General features: G+C 43.9%; 1 protein-coding gene across 2 annotated transcripts in view; it reads left to right on the top strand.

Annotated features, from left to right (window-relative positions):
* Positions 1-21,570, top strand: part of LOC118385848 (low-density lipoprotein receptor-related protein 8-like) — a 413,768-nt gene that overhangs the window by 1,597 nt on the left and 390,601 nt on the right. The window lies entirely within an intron of this gene.

Raw genomic sequence — 21,570 nt, 5'->3', positions numbered from 1 at the left:
ATAGAAATACGAGTTATAGATCTGTCATTCTCATCGAAAGGAAGTCTAAGAAGCTGTAGATCTGTTGTTCTATGTGTGCTATTTCTATGCTTCCTGTTCTTCAGTTTCGTTTTTGCATCTTTTACTTTCGGTTTTGTACACCAGTTTCAAACAGCTGAAAATAATATATTTTTGGTTATGGAATTTTTTTCCACACTGGTTTGGATGATTCCCTACACAATGACTGCTTGTTTTGTCACATAAACTGAAATTAGGCAAACTTTTCTTTATTTTATCAACCAGGAAATGGTGGAGCATTTTCTGCATATTGCACCATTAACCCATCTATTGAAAAATAATGGTCTGAAATAATTATTGATACCTGGAAATGTAACTTAATTGGTACCTCAATTGATCTTGTCATTTTATAATCAGTCAGTTTAGCCAATAAGCTAAATTTGCAGAGAGCCGCATTCGGTCTTAATCGAAGTTTGAAGGGACACACTGAAATGTTTTATATTTTTTCGCCATCAAAATTAGCTAAAGCTATCCAGGTAGCCTAGTGCTTTGAGTGTTGGGCCAGTAACTGAAAGGTTGCTGGATTGAATCCCTTAGTTGAAAAGGTAAAAATCTGTCCTTCTGCCCCCGAGCAAGGCAGTTAACCCACTGTTCCCTGGGCGCTGAAGATGTGGATGTTGATTAAGGCTGCCCCCCACACCTCTCTGATGCAGAAGACACATTTCAGTTGAAGGCATTCATTTGTATAACTGACTAAGTATCCCCCTTTCCCATTGTTTTTGGAATTTTCGATGCTCTCTGACTGTCTAGCTTTCATTTAGGTGATTATTAGGGAGCTGGACACAGTCAAGAAACTGTTTGCATGTAGACCTATTATCATTTCTACACAGTTTCGATTTGGTTTTTGTAATTTAAAGTATATTGAGTTTGTTCACCCCCCATGGGTTAAAGGTGCAATATGCAGAAATCGTTCCGCCATTTCCTGGTTGCTAAATATGTAATAGTTTGTCTAATTTCAGTTTATGTGACAAAACAAGCAGTCATTGTGTAGAGAATCATTGTACCATCTAAACATAGAAATAGAACACATAGAACAACAGGTCTACGGCGTCTTGCTTTCAATGAGAATGACAGATATATAACTCCAATTTCTATGTTCATTCTATTGTTTAATTTAAACCACCCGCGGGCAGGATTGAACACCCCTGTGTTTGACACCCCTGCATTAAACATTTGTCATGCAGCTAATTGGTTGAATGGTTATATTATAGTGGTCAATTGATTAACGTCTCTCCGTGTCATAGCCAGTAGCAGCGCTGCAATGCGCACTCTTAATATTTGTGGTCCTCTGCACAGCGTGACATTTACAAGCGTGTCTAATGTTGATTGGCTACAGATGAGGATTATTGGCTATTTAGTGGAGATACTCGATGGAAAAGAGATTTGTTTTTAATGAGCTGTTCTTGTGTCACAATACTGCAACATATCTATAAACATAGCACAGTGTGACATTTACAAGCTTGTCTAACATTGTTTGGCTACATATGAGGATTATTGGCTATTTAGTGGAGATACTCGATGGAAAAGAGATTTGTTTTTAATGAGCTGTTCTCGTGTCACAATACTGCTACAGATCTATAAACATAGCTTTTGTCCTGAAGTGGGCTGATCTTGTTATTTGAAGGGCAGTGCCCTCAATTACAAATACAGAGTTGTTCCCTCTAGCCCAGGGGAGAATGACTGCCCCCTCTCATTGATGCACGGAAGTTAAAGGCAGACTGGGTTACTGCAGGCATTGTTAGCAGAAAACAAGATCCTGAGTGACGCAGCAGCCTGGGGTTCGATCCTAGGCTGTATCACAGCCAACCGTGACTGGGAGCCGTGGTAGGGGAGGATTTGGACAGGTGAGCTTTCATTGGCTCATCACGCTCTAACGACTCCTTGTGGCAGGGCTGGGTGCCTGCAAGCTGACTTTGGTGGTCATTCGAACAGTGTTTCCTCCGACACATTGGTGTGGCTGACTTCCAGGTTAAGTGATCAGTGTGATAAGAAGTAGCGCGGCCAGGCGGGTCATGATTTGGAGGACGCATTACTCGACCTTCACCTTTTCTGAGCCCATTGGGGACTTGCAGCGATGAGCCAATGTCGTAATTCGGGGATAAAATGGGGTAAAAAATACGCTTGTGGTCCTACCACCCTGAACATGCCTGATCTCATCTGATCTCGGTAGTTTTGCAGGGTCCCACCTGGGAATACCAGGTGCTGTAAGCTACATTTTAAAAAATTTGTTTCTTAAATAAAAAAATATATTAAAAAATGAAAGCAGTGCCCTCGATTGCAAATACTGTGTTGGACATGTTCCCTCTAGCCCAGGGGAGAATGACTGCCCCCTCTGTATGCACACTTCGAGGCAAACAACACTGAAGCATGCATGAGACTACCTACTGTTCAAGATGACTGTGTGATCACGCTCGCCATAGCCGATGTGAGTAAGATCTTTAAACAGGGCAACATTCACAAGGCCGTGGGCCAGATGGATTACCAGGACGTATACTCCGAGCATGTGCTGACCAACTCGCAAGTGTCTTCACTGACATTTTCAACCTGTTCCTGTCAGAGTCTGTAATACCTACATGTTTTAAGCAGACCACCATTGTCCCTGTGTCCAAGAACAAGGTAACCTGCCTAAATGACTACCTGCTCATAGCGCTCATGTCTGTAGCCGTGCTTTGAAGTGCTTTGAATGACTGGTTATGGCTCACATCAACACCATCATCACAGAAGCCCTAGACCCACTCCAATTTGCATACCGCCCCAACAGATCCACAGATGGCTCTATCTCAATTGCACTCCACACTGCCCTTTCCAACCTGGACAAAATGATCACCAACATGAGAATGCTGTTCATTGACTACATCTCAGTGTTCAACACCATAGTGCCCTCAAAGCTCATCACTAAGCTAAGGACCTTGGGACTTAACACCTCCCTCTGCAACTGGATCCTGGACTTCCTAACGGCCACCCCCAGGTGCTAAGGGTAAGCAACAACACATCTGCCACGCTGATCCTCAAAACGGGGGCCCCTCAGGGGTGCGAGCTTAGTCCCCTCCTGTATTCTCTGTTCATCCATGACTCCGTGGCCAAGCACGACTCCAACACCATCATTAAGTTTGTCGATCACTGACAATGATGAGACAGCTTATAGGGAGGTGGTCAAAGACCTGGCAGTGTGGTGTCAGGACCACAACCTCTCCCTCAACGCGATCAAGACAAAGGAGATGATCATGGACTACAGGAAGAGGAGGGCCGAGCACGCCCCCATTCTCGACAGGGCTGTAGTGGAACAGAGCTTTAAGTTCCTTGGTGTCTACATCACCAACAATCACACCAAAACAGTCGTACAGAGGGCACGATAATGCCTATTCCCCCTCAGGAGACTGAAAAGATTTGGCATGAGTTCTCAGATCCTCAGATCCTACAGCTGCACCATCGAGAGCATCCTGACAGGTTGCATCACTGCCTGGTATGGCAACTGCTCGGCCTCCGACCACAAGGTGCTACAGAGGGTAGTGCGTATGGCAAAGCACATCACTGGGGCCAAGCTGGGGCCAACCTGGGGCTAAGCTTCCTGCCATCCAGGATCTCTATACCAGGCACACCTGTTAATTGAAATGCATTCCAGGTGACTAACTCATGAAGCTGGTTGAGAGAATGCCAAGAGTGTGCAAAGCTGTTATCAAGGCAAAGGGTGGCTACTTTGAAGAATCTAAAATCTATTTTGATTTGTTTAACACTTTTTTTGGTTACTACATGATTCCATATGTGTTACTTCATAGTTTTGATGTCTTCACTATTCTACAGTGTAGAAATAGTACAAAATAAAGAAAAACCCTTGAATTAGTAGGTGTGTTCAAACTTTTGACTAGTACTGTACATATTACCTCAATTACCTCGACTAACCTGTACCCCCTTTATATGACCTTGTTTTTGCTATTTTTTTGTTGCTCTTTCATTGTTTTATTTTGGTAAATATTTTCTTAACTCTTATTTTTCTTAACTGCATTGTTGGGCTTGTAAGTAGGCATTTCACGGTACCTGTTGTGTTTGGCACATGTGACAAATAAAATGTGATTTGATTTGATTTGAAGCACGGAAGTTGAAGGCCGACCGGGGTACTGCAGGCATTGTTAGCAGAAAACAGGTTCCCTCATTATAGTGAATAGAAAGATGGCAATCTTTGTGTAAATAAATAAAACGTTTAGAAGACAATCATGGTACCAATAAGTGCTTCTAATACACCAGATGTATGTTCTTGAACCGATTATTTAAAAATCATAGAAGAAGTTCTAAGGATCATTTAGTTGCTAATGGCAGCCTGCAGTACCCGGGGCCGGCCTTCAATTTGAGTGACTCAATAAGAGGGGGCAGCACTGAGCTAAATCAAATCACATTTAATTGGTCACATACACATGGTTAGCAGATGTTAATGCAAGTGTAGTGAAATGCTTGTGCTTCTAGTTCTGAGCGTGCAGTAATATCTAACAAGTAATCGAACAATTTCACAACAACTACCTTATACACACAAGTGTAAAGGAGTGAATAAGAATATATACATATACATATATGGATGAGCGATGGCCGAGCAACAAAGGTAAGATGCAGTAGATGGTATACATATGAGATGAGTAATGTAGGGTATGTAAACATTATATAAAGTGGCATTGTTTATAAGTGACTAGTGATACGTTTGTTGCATCCAATTATTCATTATTAAAGTGGCTAGAGATTTGAGTCAGTATGTTGGCAGCAGCCCCTCAATGTTAGTGATGGCTATTTAACAGTCTGATGGCCTTGAGATAGAAGCTGTTTTTCAGTCTCCCGGGTCCCAGCTTTGATGCACTTCTACTGACTTCGCCTTCTAGCGGGGTGAACAGGCAGTGGCTCGGGTGGTTGTTGTCCTTGATGATCTTTTTGGCCTTCCTGTGACATCGGGTGCTGTAGGTGTCCTGGAGGGCAGGTAGTTTGCACCCGGTGATGCGTTGTGCAGACCTCACTACCCTCTGGTGAGCCTTACGGTTATGGGCGGAGCAGCTGCCATACCAGGCGGTGAGACAGCCCGACAGGATGCTCTCGATTGTACATCTGTAAAAGTTTGTGAGTTTTTTTGGTGACAAGCAGAATTTCTTCAGCTTCCTGAGGTGCTGCTGCACCTTCTTCACCACGCTGAGGAACTTAAAACTTTCCACCTTCTCGACTACTGTCCCGTTTATGTGAATAGGGGGGGGGGGTGCTCCCTCTACTGTTTCCTGAAGTCCACGATCATCTCCTTTATTTTGTTGACGTTGAGTGTGATGTTATTTTCCTGACACCACACTCCGAGGGCCCTCACCTCCTCCCTGTAGGCCGTCTCGTTGTTGTTGGTAATCAAGCCTACCACTGTAGTGTCGTCTGCAAACTTGATGATTGAGTTGGAGGCGTGCATGGCCACGCAGTCGTGGGTGAACAGGGAGTACAGGAGAGGGCTGAGAACGCACCCTTGTAGGGCCCCAGTGTTGAGGATCAGCGGGATAGAGATGTTGTTTCCTACACTCATCACCTGGGGGTGACCCGTCAGAAAGCCCAGGATCCAGTTGCACAGGGCGGGGTCGAGACCCGGGGTCTCAAGCTTAATGACGAGTTTGGAGGCCACTATGGTGTTAAATGCTGAGCTGTACTCGATGAACAGCATTCTTACGTAGGTTCCTCTTGTCCAGATGGGTTAGGGCAGTGTGCAGTGTGATTGTGATTGCGTCGTCTGTGGACCTATTGGGCCATTAAGCAAATTGGAGTGGGTCTAGGGTGTCAGGTAGGGTGGAGGTGATATGATCCTTGACTAGTCTCTCAAAGCACTTCATGATGACGGAAGTGAGTGCTACAGGGCGATAGTCAGTTACCTTAGCTTTCTTGGGAATAGGAATAATGGTGGCCCTCTTGAAGCATGCGGGAACAGCAGACTGGAATAGGGATTGATTGAATATGTCCGTAAACACACCAGCCAGCTGGTCTGCGCATGCTCTGAGGACACGGCTAGGGATGCCATCTGGGCCGGCACTCCTGCGAGGGTTAACATGTTTAATGTTTTACTCACATTGGCCGCAGTGAAGGAGAGACCGCAGGTTTTGGTAGCGGGCCGTGTCAGAGGCCCTGTATTGTCCTCAACACGAGCAAAGAAGTTGTTTAGTTTGTCTGGGAGCAAGACGTCGGTGTCCGCGACGGGGCTGGTTTTCTTTTTGTAACCCATGATTGACTGTAGACCCTGCCACATACGTCTCGTGTCTGAGCCATTGAATTGCGACTCTACTTTGTCTCTATACTGACGCTTAGCTTGTTTGACTGCCTTGCGAAGGGAATAGCTACACTGTTTGTATTTGGTCATGTTTCCGGTTGCCTTGCCATGATTAAAAGCAGTGGTTCGTGCTTTCAGTTTTGTGCAGAATGCTGCCATCAATCCATGGTTTCTGGTTGGGGAAAGTTTTAATAGTCACCGTGGGTACAACAGCACTGATACACTTGCTAGTAACCTCGCTCACCGAATCAGTGTATACATCAATGTTGTTGTCCGATAATATCAAGAACATATCCCAGTCCACGTGATCGAAGTAATCTTGGAGCGTGGAATCCAGCATCCCTGTTATTGCTAGCCTGCAAAGTCATTTCCTGGAGTAGCTCAAACTGCGCATCTTCTGTCTCCATGAGACGCCATCTTAACACACTACATTTGGCTTCAATGCGCTATTTAGTGTTCACTTAGGAATGAATGGTGTCATGTGATTGATGGCTTTGTCCATTCATAGATATAGTTATTGCTCTAACCACACACTGTTCAATGACAGGGATGCTGGTCCCCAGAAAGCTTAGACAATATCAAACATTATCTCGCCTCTCCTTGTCCAAGTGTCAACCCACCAGCCAGACTGTGATGAGACTTTTTCTCTGTCTCAAGTCATCCCTCTACAACTCCCTCTTCCATCGCACTCATCTCTCTCCATCTCTCCCGTCCCTTCTTCTCCACTCCTCGGAGGCATGTTTCCCCTAGCCAATTAGAGCTGGGTGGCATTTCATGGTGCTGGCTCCCAGGTCTCCTGTGCCATGCCTGGTGCTTTAAAATGCCAGGATCTTAGAAGGTATGCATGGTAGTCAACCTGGAAGAGAGGAAAGGAGAGCGCCATACCAGGCCAAGGAGGCTGTGCCCACTTGTTTAACCCCCAGAGAGGGCATCAGCTGACCTTTTGGAGATAAATCCAACGGCACGACTGGTTGCCAAAGGGATGACCACTGGCGGCTCACCAAGCTCTCCAGCAGATGCCAGTACTGCTTCCAGTGGCTCCCCAAGCCCCACATCGCCAGCTAAAACCACAACAAAGGAGAGGGGGACAGGGGAGAGAGGAGGAGATGGGAGAATGAAGGAGAGGAGGACAGAACAGAGGAGGAGATGGGAGAATGAAGGAGAGGGGGACAGGGGAGAGAGGAGGAGATGGGAGAATGAAGGAGAGGGGGACAGAACAGAGGAGGAGATGGGAGAATGAAGGAGAGGGGGACAGGGGAGAGAGGAGGAGATGGGGGAATGAAGGAGAGGGGGACAGGGGAGAGAGGAGGAGATGGGAGAATGAAGGAGAGGGGGACAGGGGAGAGAGGAGGAGATGGGAGAATGAAGGAGAGGGGGACAGAACAGAGGAGGAGATGGGAGAATGAAGGAGAGGGGGACAGGGGAGAGAGGAGGAGATGGGAGAATGAAGGAGAGGGGGACAGGGGAGAGAGGAGGAGATGGGGGAATGAAGGAGAGGGGGACAGGGGAGAGAGGAGGAGATGGGAGAATGAAGGAAAGGGGGACAGGGGAGAGAGGAGGAGATGGGAGAATGAAGGAGAGGGGGACAGAACAGAGGAGGAGATGGGAGAATGAAGGAGAGGGGGACAGGGGAGAGAGGAGGAGATGGGAGAATGAAGGAGAGGGGGACAGGGGAGAGAGGAGGAGATGGGGGAATGAAGGAGAGGGGGACAGGGGAGAGAGGAGGAGATGGGAGAATGAAGGAGAGGGAGACAGGGGAGAGAGGAGGAGATGGGAGAATGAAGGAAAGGGGGACAGGGGAGAGGAGAGGAGATGGGAGAATGAAGGAGAGGGGGACAGAACAGAGGAGAGGAGGAGATGGGAGTATGAAGGAGAGGGGGACAGGGGAGAGAGGAGGAGATGGGAGAATGAAGGAGAGGGGGACAGGGGAGAGAGGAGGAGATGGGAGAATGAAGGAGAGGGGGACAGGGGAGAGAGGAGGAGATGGGAGAATGAAGGAGAGGGGGACAGGGGAGAGAGGAGGAGATGGGAGAATGAAGGAGAGGAGGACAGGGGAGAGAGGAGGAGATGGGAGAATGAAGGAAAGGGGGACAGGGGAGAGAGGAGGAGATGGGAGAATGAAGGAAAGGGGGACAGGGGAGAGAGGAGGAGATGGGAGAATGAAGGAAAGGGGGACAGGGGAGAGAGGAGGAGATAGGAGAATGAAGGAGAGGGGGACAGGGGAGAGAGGAGGAGATGGGAGAATGAAGGAGAGGGGGACAGGGGAGAGAGGAGTTGGGAGAATGAAGGAGAGGAGGACAGGGGAGAGAGGAGGAGATGGGAGAATGAAGGAGAGGAGGACAGGGGAGAGAGGAGGAGATGGGAGAATGAAGGAGAGGAGGACAGGGGAGAGAGGAGGAGATGGGAGAAGAACAGACTAACAGGGAGGAAATCAAAGAAAAAACAAGGGCAAGTGAAGACTGGAGGAGAGGTGAGGGTAGAAGAGAGGGAAGAGAAGAGTCATATAAGTCACATTAGTAAACAAACCAAGATTTGCCAGAAGAGCACTGGCCCCTGACATTTTGTCTCCCCCATAACAAAGTGTGCTCTACAATCAGCACACCACCTCTAGGCTCCCTGCCTTGCCGACCCCATCTCCTCTCACACCTCTAGCCTGGTCACAACACTGCCAAGAAGCTCATTTAGCCTAGTAAACTGGCCCGGCAGCCCTTTCTCAGGCAGCACACCAGTCTCCCTCTCTCCTGTGTCACTTCCAATATGACCGGTGTCTGTCTCTCTCTCTCTCTCTCTGTATCAGTGCCGGGCCCTTTTCCCTCTCCACAGGGATTACACACAAGCGTCCTCCAGCCGTCTGCATTAGAATAAATCCTACTAGATTGGGTGTATTTTCTGTCTCTCCTCCTCCCTCTCCTCCCTCTTCCCCTGCGGCTTTGTCTCTCCTCCTCCCTCTCCTCCCTCCTCCCCTGCGGCTCTGTCTCTCCTCCTCCCTCTCCTCCCTCCTCCCCTGCGGCTCTGTCTCTCCTCCTCCCTCTCCTCCCTCCTCCCCTGCGGCTCTGTCTCTCCTCCTCCCTCTCCTCCCTCCTCCCCTGCGGCTCTGTCTCTCCTCCTCCCTCTCCTCCCTCCTCCCCTGCGGCTCTGTCTCTCCCCTCCCTCTCCTCCCTCCTCCCCTGCGGCTCTGTCTCTCCTCCTCCCTCTCCTCCCTCCTCCCCTGCGGCCCTGTGTCTCTCCTCCTCCCTCTCCTCCCTCCTCCCCTGCGGCTCTGTCTCTCCTCCCCCCTCTCCTCCCTCTCCTCCCTCCTCCCCTGCGGCTCCCCCTCTCCTCCCCCTCTCCTCCCTCTCCTCCCTCCTCCCCTGCAGCTCTGTCTCTCCTCCCTCCTCTCCTCCCTCTCCTCCCTCCTCCCCTGCGGCTCTGTGTCTCTCCTCCCCTCCCCTCCCTCTCCTCCCTCTCCTCCCTCTCCTCCCTCCTCCCCTGCGGCTCTGTGTCTCTCCTCCCCCCTCTCCTCCCTCTCCTCCCTCTCCTCCCTCCTCCCCTGCGGCTCTGTGTCTCCTCCTCCCCCCTCTCCTCCCTCTCCTCCCTCCTCCCCTGCGACTCTGTCTCCTCCCCCCAGCGTTGTTCACACCAGCCTCAGAGGGGATTCTGTATGGAGTTAGATTTGTTTCTTTATTCTGTAAGTGTGTCTACCATGATCTGTGCGTATATTCAACATGATCTGTGCGTATATTCAACATGATCTGTGCGTATATTCAACATGATCTGTGCGTATATTCAACATGATCTGTGCGATTATTCAACATGATCTGTGCGTATATTCAACATGATCTGTGCGATTATTCAACATGATCTGTGCGATTATTCAACATGATCTGTGCGATTATTCAACATGATCTGTGCGATTATTCAACATGATCTGTGCGATTATTCAACATGATCTGTGCGATTATTCAACATGATCTGTGCGTATATTCAACATGATCTGTGCGTATATTCAACATGATCTGTGCGATTATTCAACATGATCTGTGCGATTATTCAACATGATCTGTGCGATTATTCAACATGATCTGTGCGTATATTCAACATGATCTGTGCGTATATTCAACATGATCTGTGCGATTATTCAACATGATCTGTGCGATTATTCAACATGATCTGTGCGATTATTCAACATGATTTGCAAATAAAACTAGTGATCTGTGAATATATACAAATATTTTGTAAATAAAAACACAATCCGTAAATATGTACAAATATTTCACAAATAATCCATAATCTGTGAATATGTACAAATATTTCACAAATTAAACCATAATCTGTGAATATGTACAAATATTTCACAAATATTCACCATAAGTCACACATAAATCCATGAACTGTAAATGTATTCAACATAGCTCACAAATAAAACTACCATTTGAACAAATGTAGAATGATTTGTGAGCAAATGTTCAGAAATACCTAACATTTACAACTGTGGAATGTGCATTTGACCATTCAAAAAGTGCTTGTGGGTGTGTATTTTAGACAAATGTTCCGCCTGTCGTTGTATTACTAACCACAATTATTTGGCTTTAGATGGGAATCTCCATTCATTAGGATAAACTTTGTGTCACATGATGCCCAGAGGGATGACATCAAGGCACTCTCATTCTACCATTTCTTGGGAGAACACTATCTAGCTAGAATATTTCTAAACAACAACTTCATGAGATATGAGTATAACACTGAGTATAACATAAGTATAACATGAGTATACCATGAGTATAACGGTTATTTATTCAATCAATCACATTTATTTATACAGCCCATTTTACATCAGCAGATGGCACAAAGTGCTTGTACAGAAACCCAGCCTAAAACCCCAAACAGTTTGTAATGCATATGATGTTAAAATGTTCAACAAATGACTTTCATATGAATGTTAAATTTGATCATTGGGGCATGTAACGCTGAGCGTGTGTTTTTGACATCAGCCCACTAGCCAAGCTAATTAGCAAACGTTGAACACTACCGATAGCAAGCAATCTCGTCAGCTGTTTAGGCGAGCAACCAAAGTTAAATGAACTAGTTAATTCAGTAATGTGTCAATTATGAAGAACCGCTCAGTTTTAAAATCCTGAATTGGCGATCTGGCTAGCCAGCTAATGAGAAATGTTGCATATCATATTTTTCAGTATATCATTTGTTTGCAGGACAAAGCACTCTTTCCTGACTGGTGTGGAGGTAAGAACGTGGAACATTATCAGATTAAAAACTTTAGCTAGCTGTTTTGTATTCCATGTCGGCCTGGTTTTCTAACCATGCAGCAGCTTGTTAGCCACTCCCAATGTGCCTGTGCTTTGCCTCTTGAGTCTTGTAACTACGATCAGGTGGCGTGCAGCTGCACTCCGAACTGATGGTTACTTGTGTGCTGTCAGCTGTGGGCGGGATTGAAATTAATCCAACCTTCATTTATGTTGTGACATACTGAAGTGAAACACTCTGTTTTGGATGAGACTGACTTCATGACCAAAATGATCCTATTTACACATTGTAGTCAGTTCTGACAGTAGAATACATGTTTCTGACTCATATCGACGCCACATAGGCTGTTTTCTAAATGAGAAGTTGGATTTTAGGTGAAGTTGCTCTTCTACATTATAATTCCTCCTCAAGTCTCCCCAACAAGGAAGGTAAGAAAACGGTACCATTTCAGTTCCACATGATAGTGATCTGACTGACGTCAGCTAATAGTACCTAGTTTTCCTCTTCACTACTCTCTCCCTTCTTTTTATTTATGTGACCCATGACCTTTTCCTAGTCCAAGCAGGTACACTATTCCAGTGTGCATCTGGCTCCACCAGAGCCAGCGGCCTGCCAGATATCTCCCCTCAATTACCACTCCCCTTACCTCTCCCTGCTGTCTGCCACAATAGTTATAAGTAGTGGCGTAGCATGCCCACGCGAGGTGGAGGTTCCCCCAACTTTTTATCAGTATTGAAAATCATACCGTCTGTATTTCAGAATACCCCAGTATAAATGGTATATCATCCAAGCCTAGTGAGCATGTATGGGTTGACTGGCATTGAAGAGGAATAGCACTGTAGCACCATCATGATCCATCTACTTTCCCAGTTTGTTAGAAATGTGTCTACCTTTTGATTGTCAGGTGCTGGCCAACCTCTCACTGTTCGTCACAGAAATTAGGTCTGCATTTCAATATGAAACGTCCCTCTACGCCATGTATCCAATCAGAGCTCAGACGCTACCTATTGCAGCACACTTCAGTGCGCAGGCGGAGTCTTCAGACCCAGGCAGGTAAATTGAGAAGCTCTTTCCTTGTTATAATGGACATATACACGGAGTGTATAAAACATGAGGAACTAATATTGAGTTGCACCCTGTTTTCCCATTAGAACAGCCTCAATTTGTCAGGGCATGGACTCTACAAGGTGTGGAAAGTGTTCCACAGGGATGCTGGATCATCATGTTGACTTCCCACTGTCGTGTCAAGTTTTCTAGATGTCGTTTGTATGGTGGACCATTCTTGATAGACATGGGAAACTGTTGAGTGTGAAAAAAACAGCAGCGTTTCTTGACACACTCAAACCGGTGGGCTTGGCACCTACTACCATACCCTGTTCAAAGGCATTTCAATCTTTTTTCTTCCCCATTTTCCCTCTGAATGGCACACACACACACAATGTCTCAATTGTCTCAAGGCTTAAAAATCCTTCTTTAACCTGTCTCCTCCCTTTCATACAGTGGGGCAAAAAAGTATTTAGTCAGCCACCAATTGTGCAAGTTCTCCCACTTAAAAAGATGAGAGAGGCCTGTAATTTTCATCATAGGTACACTTCAACTATGACAGACTAAATGAGAAAAAAAATCAAGAAAATCACATTGTAGGATTTTTTATGAATTTATTTGCAAATTATGGTGGAAAATAAGTATTTGGTCAATAACAAAAGTTTATCTCAATACTTTGTTATATACCATTTGTTGGCAATGACAGAGGTCAAACGTTTTCTGTAAGTCTTCACAAGGTTTTCACACACTGTTGCTGGTATTTTGGCCCATTCCTCCATGCAGATCTCCTCTAGAGCAGTGATGTTTTGGGGCTGTTGCTGGGCAACACGGACTTTCAACTCCCTCCAAAGATTTTGTATGGGGTTGAGATCTGGAGACTGGCTAGGCCACTCCAGGACCTTAAAATGCTTCTTACGAAGCCACTCCTTCATTGCCCGGGCGGTGTGTTTGGGATCATTGTCATGCTGAAAGACCCAGCCACGTTTCATCTTCAATGCCCTTGCTGATGGTAGGCTTTGTTACTTTGGTCCCAGCTCTCTGCAGGCCATTCACTAGGTCCCCCCGTGTGGTTCTGGGATTTTTGCTTACCTTACCGTTCTTGTGATCATTTTGACCACACGGGGTGAGATTTTGCGTGGAGCCCCAGTTCGAGGGAGATTATCAGTGGTCTTGTATGTCTTCCATTTCCTAATAATTGCTCCCACAGTTGATTTCTTCAAACCAAGCTGCTTACCTATTTCAGATTCAGTCTTCCCAGCCTGGTGCAGGTCTACAATTTTGTTTCTGGTGTCCTTTGACAGCTCTTTGGTCTTGGCCATAGTGGAGTTTGAAGTGTGACTGTTTGAGGTTGTGGACAGGTGTCTTTTATACTGATAACAAGTTCAAACAGGTGCCATTAATACAGGTAACGAGTAGAGGACAGAGGAGCCTCTTAAAGAAGAAGTTACAGGTCTGTGAGAGCCAGAAATCTTGCTTGTTTGTAGGTGACCAAATACTTATTTTCCACCATAATTTGCAAATAAATTCATAAAAAATCCTACAATGTGAGTTTCTGGATTTTTTTTCTCCTTTTGTCTGTCATAGTTGAAGTGTACCTATGATGAAAATTACAGGCCTCTCTAGTCTTTTTAAGTGGGAGAACTTGCACAATTGGTGGCTGACTAAATACTTTTTTTGCCCCACTGTATACAGAGATTGAAGTGGATTTAACAAGTGACATCAATAAGGGATCATAGCTTTCACCTGGTTTCACCTGGTCAGTGTGACATGGAAAGAGCAGGTGTTCCTAATGTTTTGCACACTCAGTGTACAAAAACATTAGGCCTTGAGACAATTGGAGTCAGGGATTGTGTCAAAGAGTGTATGGTTTATATTTCTACCACGTTATTCAGCTCAATCACAAACACATACAAGGCAATACATGAAGTGGCGCTGTAATTGGGCTGCTGGACTGCGTCAGCATGGAAAAGCCAATACAAAACCTCTATCGCGTTTAAGGTAAGACCCAGATGGAGACTGTGTCGAAGTAGCAATGTTTATTACAACAACAGGGGCAAAGGTACAGGACGGCAGGCAGGCTCAGGGTCAGTTCAGGCAGAGGTCGTTAATCCAGAGTAGTGGGGCAAAGGTACAGGACGACAGGCGGGCTCAGGGCAGGCAGAATGGTCAGAACCAGAAACCAGAAAACAGGAGCAAGGAACAGGTGGGAGCAAGGAAACAAAATGGTGGTAGGTTCTACGAACAAAACTAACTGGCAACAGACAAACAGAGAACACAGGTATAAATACACAGGGGATAATGGGGAAAATGGACGACAGCTGGAGGGTTACACAGAACAAGACATTTGAAATGCCCTGTTACTAACCAATATTATCAAGTTTATAAGGGCAATTCCACAGTAACGCAATTACGCCCGAGACTCAGTTTTTCACTTTAAAATGTAAGCCAAACAAATACCATTGATTTTAAAGTTTACCAAACCATACAACTCTATGCACACAAACTTTGTTTAACAATTTCCACAAAAAAATATTACTGGAAGGACTATGCAAATGCAAACTTAGTTAACCGAATCACGGGAAAATCTCCCTCTTGTTTTTATGCAACTCGGAATTAAGATTCAAAGATGTCTGCAGAAAGAATGGGCTGTCAGGTATGACATGACACCTTGAGTTTGAAACCATATCTTTTGGTTATTGAACTACAGTAAGGGAGGTGGGTTTACATCCGGTAACAGAATTACGGAATTACGGTAACAGAATTACATCATGGGTTGCATAATTATGGATATGAATGTCATTCTTCACATGTTTCACAAGTTTGGACATCGCAGCACAGCAGAGCACAGCAGAGTACAATGCAGTAGAGGAGAGTAGAGCAAAGCAGAGTATAATGCAGTAGAGCAGAGCAGAGCAAAGCAGAGTATAATGCAGTAGAGCACAGCAGAGTACAATGCAGTAGAGCAGAGCAGAGCAAAGCAGAGTATAATGCAGTAGAGCACAGCAGAGCACAGCAGAGTAAAATGCAGTAGAGCACAGCAGAGTACAACGCAGTAGAGCACAGCAGAGCACAGCAGAGTAAAATGCAGTAGAGCACAGCAGAGTAAAATGCAGCAGATCACAGCAGAGTACAATGCAGTAGAGCACAGCAGAGTAAAATGCAGTAGAGCACAGCAGAGTAAAATGCAGCAGAGCACATCAGAGTACAATGCAGTAGAGCACAGTAGAGCACAGCAGAGCACAATGCAGTAGAGCACAGCAGAGCACAATGCAGTAGAGCACAGCAGAGTACAATGCGGTAGAGCACAGCAGAGTACAATGCAGTAGAGTACAGCAGAGTAAAATGCAGTAGAGTACAGCAGAGTACAATGCAGTAGAGTACAGCAGAGTACAAAGCAGTAGAGCACAGCAGAGCAAATGCAGTAGAGCACAGCAGAGTAAAATGCAGTAGAGCACAGCAGAGTACAATGCAGTAGAGTACAGCAGAGTAAAATGCAGTAGAGTACAGCAGAGTACAATGCAGTAGAGTACAGCAGAGTACAATGCAGTAGAGCACAGCAGAGTACAATGCAGTAGAGCACAGCAGAGTAAAATGCAGTAGAGCACAGCAGAGTACAATGCAGTAGAGTACAGCAGAGTACAATGCAGTAGAGCACAGCAGAGTACAATGCAGTAGAGCACAGCAGAGTACAATGCAGTAGAGTACAGCAGAGTACAAAGCAGTAGAGCACAGCAGAGTACAATGCAGTAGAACACAGTAGAGTAAAGTTCAGTACATTAGAGTTTAGTTCAGTACATTAGATTACTTTTGACATTTGAAAACAGCTAATAAACTTTGATTTCGGTAGTGAACTTTCCCTTTAAAAAGCAGGGAATGTTTAGGAATGCACTTCTAAAGATATGGTATAGAAATCGGAGGACACTCACCTATTTCTCTAGGAAGTGGTGCAGGGGACATTGAAGAGTGTGTGACTCCTGGGGTAGACCTGCTTAGTTGTGGCCAGTGAACAACACAAACCTAAAGCCTGAAAACTGAAAGTGGTACAATATTACAATTCATCTTGACATTGTCCTTTGACTGTGCCGATCTTCAGAAATGAATGATGTACAGTGCAGTGTGTATATGTCTATTCTAATAATATAGAGCTGCCTGGGTCTGAAGACTCCATGTGCACTGGAGTGTGCTTCAGAAGAGTCTGAGTGCTGATTGGATGCGTGGCGAAGAGTGCTATTTCCTTTTGAAATGCAGACCTAATTTCTGTTGACGAGCAGACTCAAAGATTGGCCAGCACTTGACAATCAAAAGGTAGACGCATTTCTAACAAACTGGGAAAGTAGATGGATCATGATGGTGCTACAGTACTATTCCTCTTCAATGCCAGTCAACCCATACATGCTCACATACAAAGTACACCCTTGAAAATATACGCATGCACGCACACACACACACACACACACACACACACACACACACACACACACACACACACACACACACACACACACACACACACACACACACACACACACACACACACACACACACACACACACACACACACACACACACACACACACACACACACACACACACACTCTTTATTTTCTAACCACTACTCTATAACTTTCGTCTTCTTCTAACAATAAAAAATACATGAACAAAACATCCACCAAGCAAATATCAAAACAAATATCAAACCAGGTTACGTTGTAGCACTGTGGTCGACTAACGCTCTTCCAGCTGGTGAGGCAGTCGAGGAGCACCCACACAGGGGCACCTGGGGTTGATCACCAAGGAGACAGAGGGACACACGTTGCACCGCAGCCGGCTCTTGGGGGTGGGCCTGGGGGAGCCAAGGCATTGTAAGTGCTAACTGCTTGGATGGCAAATTATTTTAATGGATCACTTCAGTAAGAGGGAGTAGTGAACATTTTCTCAAAGGGGCAAGTTAGCTTAAACAAACTAAGTATAAATAGCCGATGTCAGTCAGATCACCAATATGTGGAACTTTGAATAGTATCAACTTATTATCAACTTATTATTATTAATAGTATCAATTTATTTTCCTTGTTGGGGAAACCTGTGGTTGAGGAGGAAATATAATGTTCACCTAAAAACCAACTTCTCATTTAGAAAACAGCCTATGTGGCGTCGATATGAGTCAGAAACATGTATTCTACTGTCAAAACTGACTACAATGTGTAAATAGGATCATTTTGGTCATGAAGTCAGTCTCATCCAAAACAGAGTTTTTCACTTCAGTATGTCACAACATAAATGAAGGTTGGATTAATTTCAATCCCGCCCACAGCTGACAGCACACAAGTAACCATCAGTTCGGAGGTAAATGTGGTTGCACTTTAGATATCCCTGTGGGGCTCATTAGGTCAATTACGCAATGTACATGGGACAATGTTAAAATTACAATAGCTACAAATTTCAATGACTTTAAAACCTAAAACCAACTATAAATTGTAGAAAATCATATGTAAAGCATTTATTGAGAAAGCTAAAAGGTGTGCAACATGAAAATAATGTCTCATTTACATTGTATAATTAATTTATTGACAGTCCCTAACTAGCCCCAGAGACATGCCATCCTAAGTCAAACCAACTTTGCCACATTTGCACACCAGCCAGCTGAAGCAAATTGACAAAAGATTTTGGCTATCTCTTCCCGACTGCGAACAAACACATGAGACACAGGGCTCACGTTTGAATCCAGTCATGGCTGTTAGCATTTATTATTGAACCAGATCCTAAACAAGGCTCAGCCGTTTTAATCGTTTAAATCAGGTTCAGACGCCCTTTAAGATTCTGCATCATTGAAGGTAGACACAGGGCATTCTGTAAAACCATGACTTGCTTAACACGAGAACCCTTTTTTTAGCAAACCTTTCTAGTTCACATTGCTGGTGACTTTAGGTGACATGATTCATGACCACTACAAAAGTAGTGCCACCAACAACACAACTTGTAACAGTCTTTTCAGAGTGACACAGGATTGATAATTGGTTCGATAAAGTGCAAATGATACAGGTTTATAAACTGTGAACTAACAGTAGAAGTCTACATACACACGAAGGTCTCCATAAATCGCTGTAACATTCTTGACATCACTTTGACAACGTCAACAGAGAAGCTGTATTTAACTGAAAAAAAGTTAAATCCATTATGGCACACTAGCTACAGTGTCTGTAATAATAGCTGTAAGCTATTGTTTTGTCTGTAATAATAGCTGTAAGCTATTGTTTTGTCTGTAATAATAGCTGTAAGCTATTGTTTTGTCTGTAATAATAGCTGTAAGCTATTGTTTTGTCTGTAATAATAGCTGTAAGCTATTGTTTTGTCTGTAATAATAGCTGTAATCTATTGTTTTGTCTGTAATAATAGCTGTAAATATTGTTTTGTCTGTAATAATAGCTGTAAGCTATTGTTTTGTCTGTAATAATAGCTGTAATCTATTGTTTTGTCTGCAATAATAGCTGTAATCTATTGTTTTGTCTGCAATAATAGCTATAATCTATTGTTTTGTCTGTAATAATAGCTATAATCTATGGTTTGTCTGTAATAATAGCTATAATCTATTGTTTTGTCTGTAATAATAGCTATAATCTATTGTTTTGTCTGTAATAATAGCTATAATCTATTGTTTTGTCTTTAATAATAGCTATAATCTATGGTTTGTCTGTAATAATAGCTATAATCTATTGTTTTGTCTGTAATAATAGCTATAATCTATTGTTTTGTCTGTAATAATAGCTATAATCTATGGTTTGTCTGTGATAGAACAGTGATTGGTGCAATGCCGTCTTGTCCAGCTATTTTAAACATCGGAAGCAGTTTGTGAGTTTGTTTAGTTGACTACAGAGCTGCTAAAGGCAATTGAAGGCAGTGTGTGGCATTGCTTGCAAGGAAGCCTACTTGGAACAGAAAACAGTTAGCTGAATTTTAATCTGATAATGTAAAAATATCTTACATCCACACCAGTCAGGAAAGAGTGCTTTGTCCTGTAAACAAATCACATATTGAAAAATATGATATGCAACATTTATCATTGGCCAGATCACCAATTCAGGATTTTAAAACTAAGCTGTAGTTAGTTTTAAAACTTTGGTTGTTTGTCCAAACAGTTGACGAGATCGCCTGCTATCAGTACTGTCCAACATTAGAAAGGTAGTAGATAGCGAGCTTTTTAATATATATATATATATTTTTAAACATATTTACGAATTATGGTTTAATTTGTGAAATATTTTTACGAATTTACAGATTATGGTTTTACTTACGAAATGTAAAAATATATTCACAGATCATAGTTTTATTTGCAAGTTATGTTGAATATAAGCACGGTTCGTGATAGACAGACTTACAGAATAAAGAAACAAATCTAACTCCATAATTTTGTTCCTGCTGCCCTGAGAGACAGAGAGCGGGAGGGAGTGCCACAGACATAGACAGACACACATTAAACATAGAAGCAGATTCAAACTTTGTCTGGGTTATTTCAGTGTAACGCAAGTCATTTTCAGGAAATACCAACACTGACTATTCATTAGATTTGTCATTATTTCTTCTAAAACACGTTTATTAACAATGTCTCTCTGAATGATACCGGATGATGCTGGTTATGTGTTATATTTATCCTGTGAACAGATGCCCTCCCCCCTCTCGTATGGTCATTGTTCTTGCAGTGTGGTCTCAGTCTCACAGGAACACAATCGAACTGGGAAGGTCTGAGGCAATGACAGACTCTATTGTAGCCAGAGATGAGCTCTCCACAGATGAGGCATCACAGCACATTTCACGCCTCTCATTGTGGTTGTGTGTGTTTGTCTGTGTTAAGCATCAAACACACTCTCTCAGCACACAGTAATGCCAGGAGAAATGCCAAACATGCATATCACATCCTACTCTGGATTCAAACATGCATATCACATCCTACCCTGGATTCAAACATGCATATCACATCCTACCCTGGATTCAAACATGCATATCACATCCTACTCTGGATTCAAACATGCATATCACATCCTACTCTGGATTCAAACATGCATATCACATCCTACTCTGGATTCAAACATGCATATCACATCCTACTCTGGACTCCAAACATGCATATCACATCCTACTCTGGATTCAAACATGCATATCACATCCTACCCTGGATTCAAACATGCATATCACATCCTACCCTGGATTCAAACATGCATATCACATCCTACTCTGGATTCAAACATGCATATCACATCCTACTCTGGATTCAAACATGCATATCACATCCTACTCTGGATTCAAACATGCATATCACATCCTACTCTGGATTCAAACATGCATATCACATCCTACTCTGGATTCAAACATGCATATCACATCAAACATGCATATCACATCCTACTCTGGATTCAAACATGCATATCCTACATCCTATCCCTGATTCAAACATGCATATCACATCCTACCCTGGATTCAAACATGCATATTCAAACATGCATATCACCTACCCTGGATTCAAACATGCATATCACATCCTACTCTGGATTCAAACATGCATATCACATCCTACCCTGGATTCAAACATGCATATCACATCCTACTCTGGACTCTGATTCAAACATGCATATCACATCCATATCACATCCTCACATCCTACTCTGATTCAAACATGATTCAAACATGCATATCACATCCTACCCTGGATTCAAACATGCATATCACATCCTACTCTGGATTCAAACATGCATATCACATCCTACTCTGGATTCAAACATGCATATCACATGGATTCCTACCCTGGATTCAAACATGCATATCACATCCTACTCTGATTCAAACATGCATTCAAACATGCATATCACATCCTACTGGATTCCTGGATTCAAACATGCATATCACATCCTACTGGATTCAAACTGGATTCAAACATGCATATCACATCCTACCCTGGATTCAAACATGCATAT

Source organism: Oncorhynchus keta, chromosome 1, assembly GCF_023373465.1.
Source record: "Oncorhynchus keta strain PuntledgeMale-10-30-2019 chromosome 1, Oket_V2, whole genome shotgun sequence".
NCBI classification, from domain to species: Eukaryota; Metazoa; Chordata; class Actinopteri; order Salmoniformes; family Salmonidae; genus Oncorhynchus; species Oncorhynchus keta.
The sequence above is the reverse complement of the archived record's forward strand: the minus strand, read 5'-3'. Positions and strand labels throughout refer to the sequence as shown.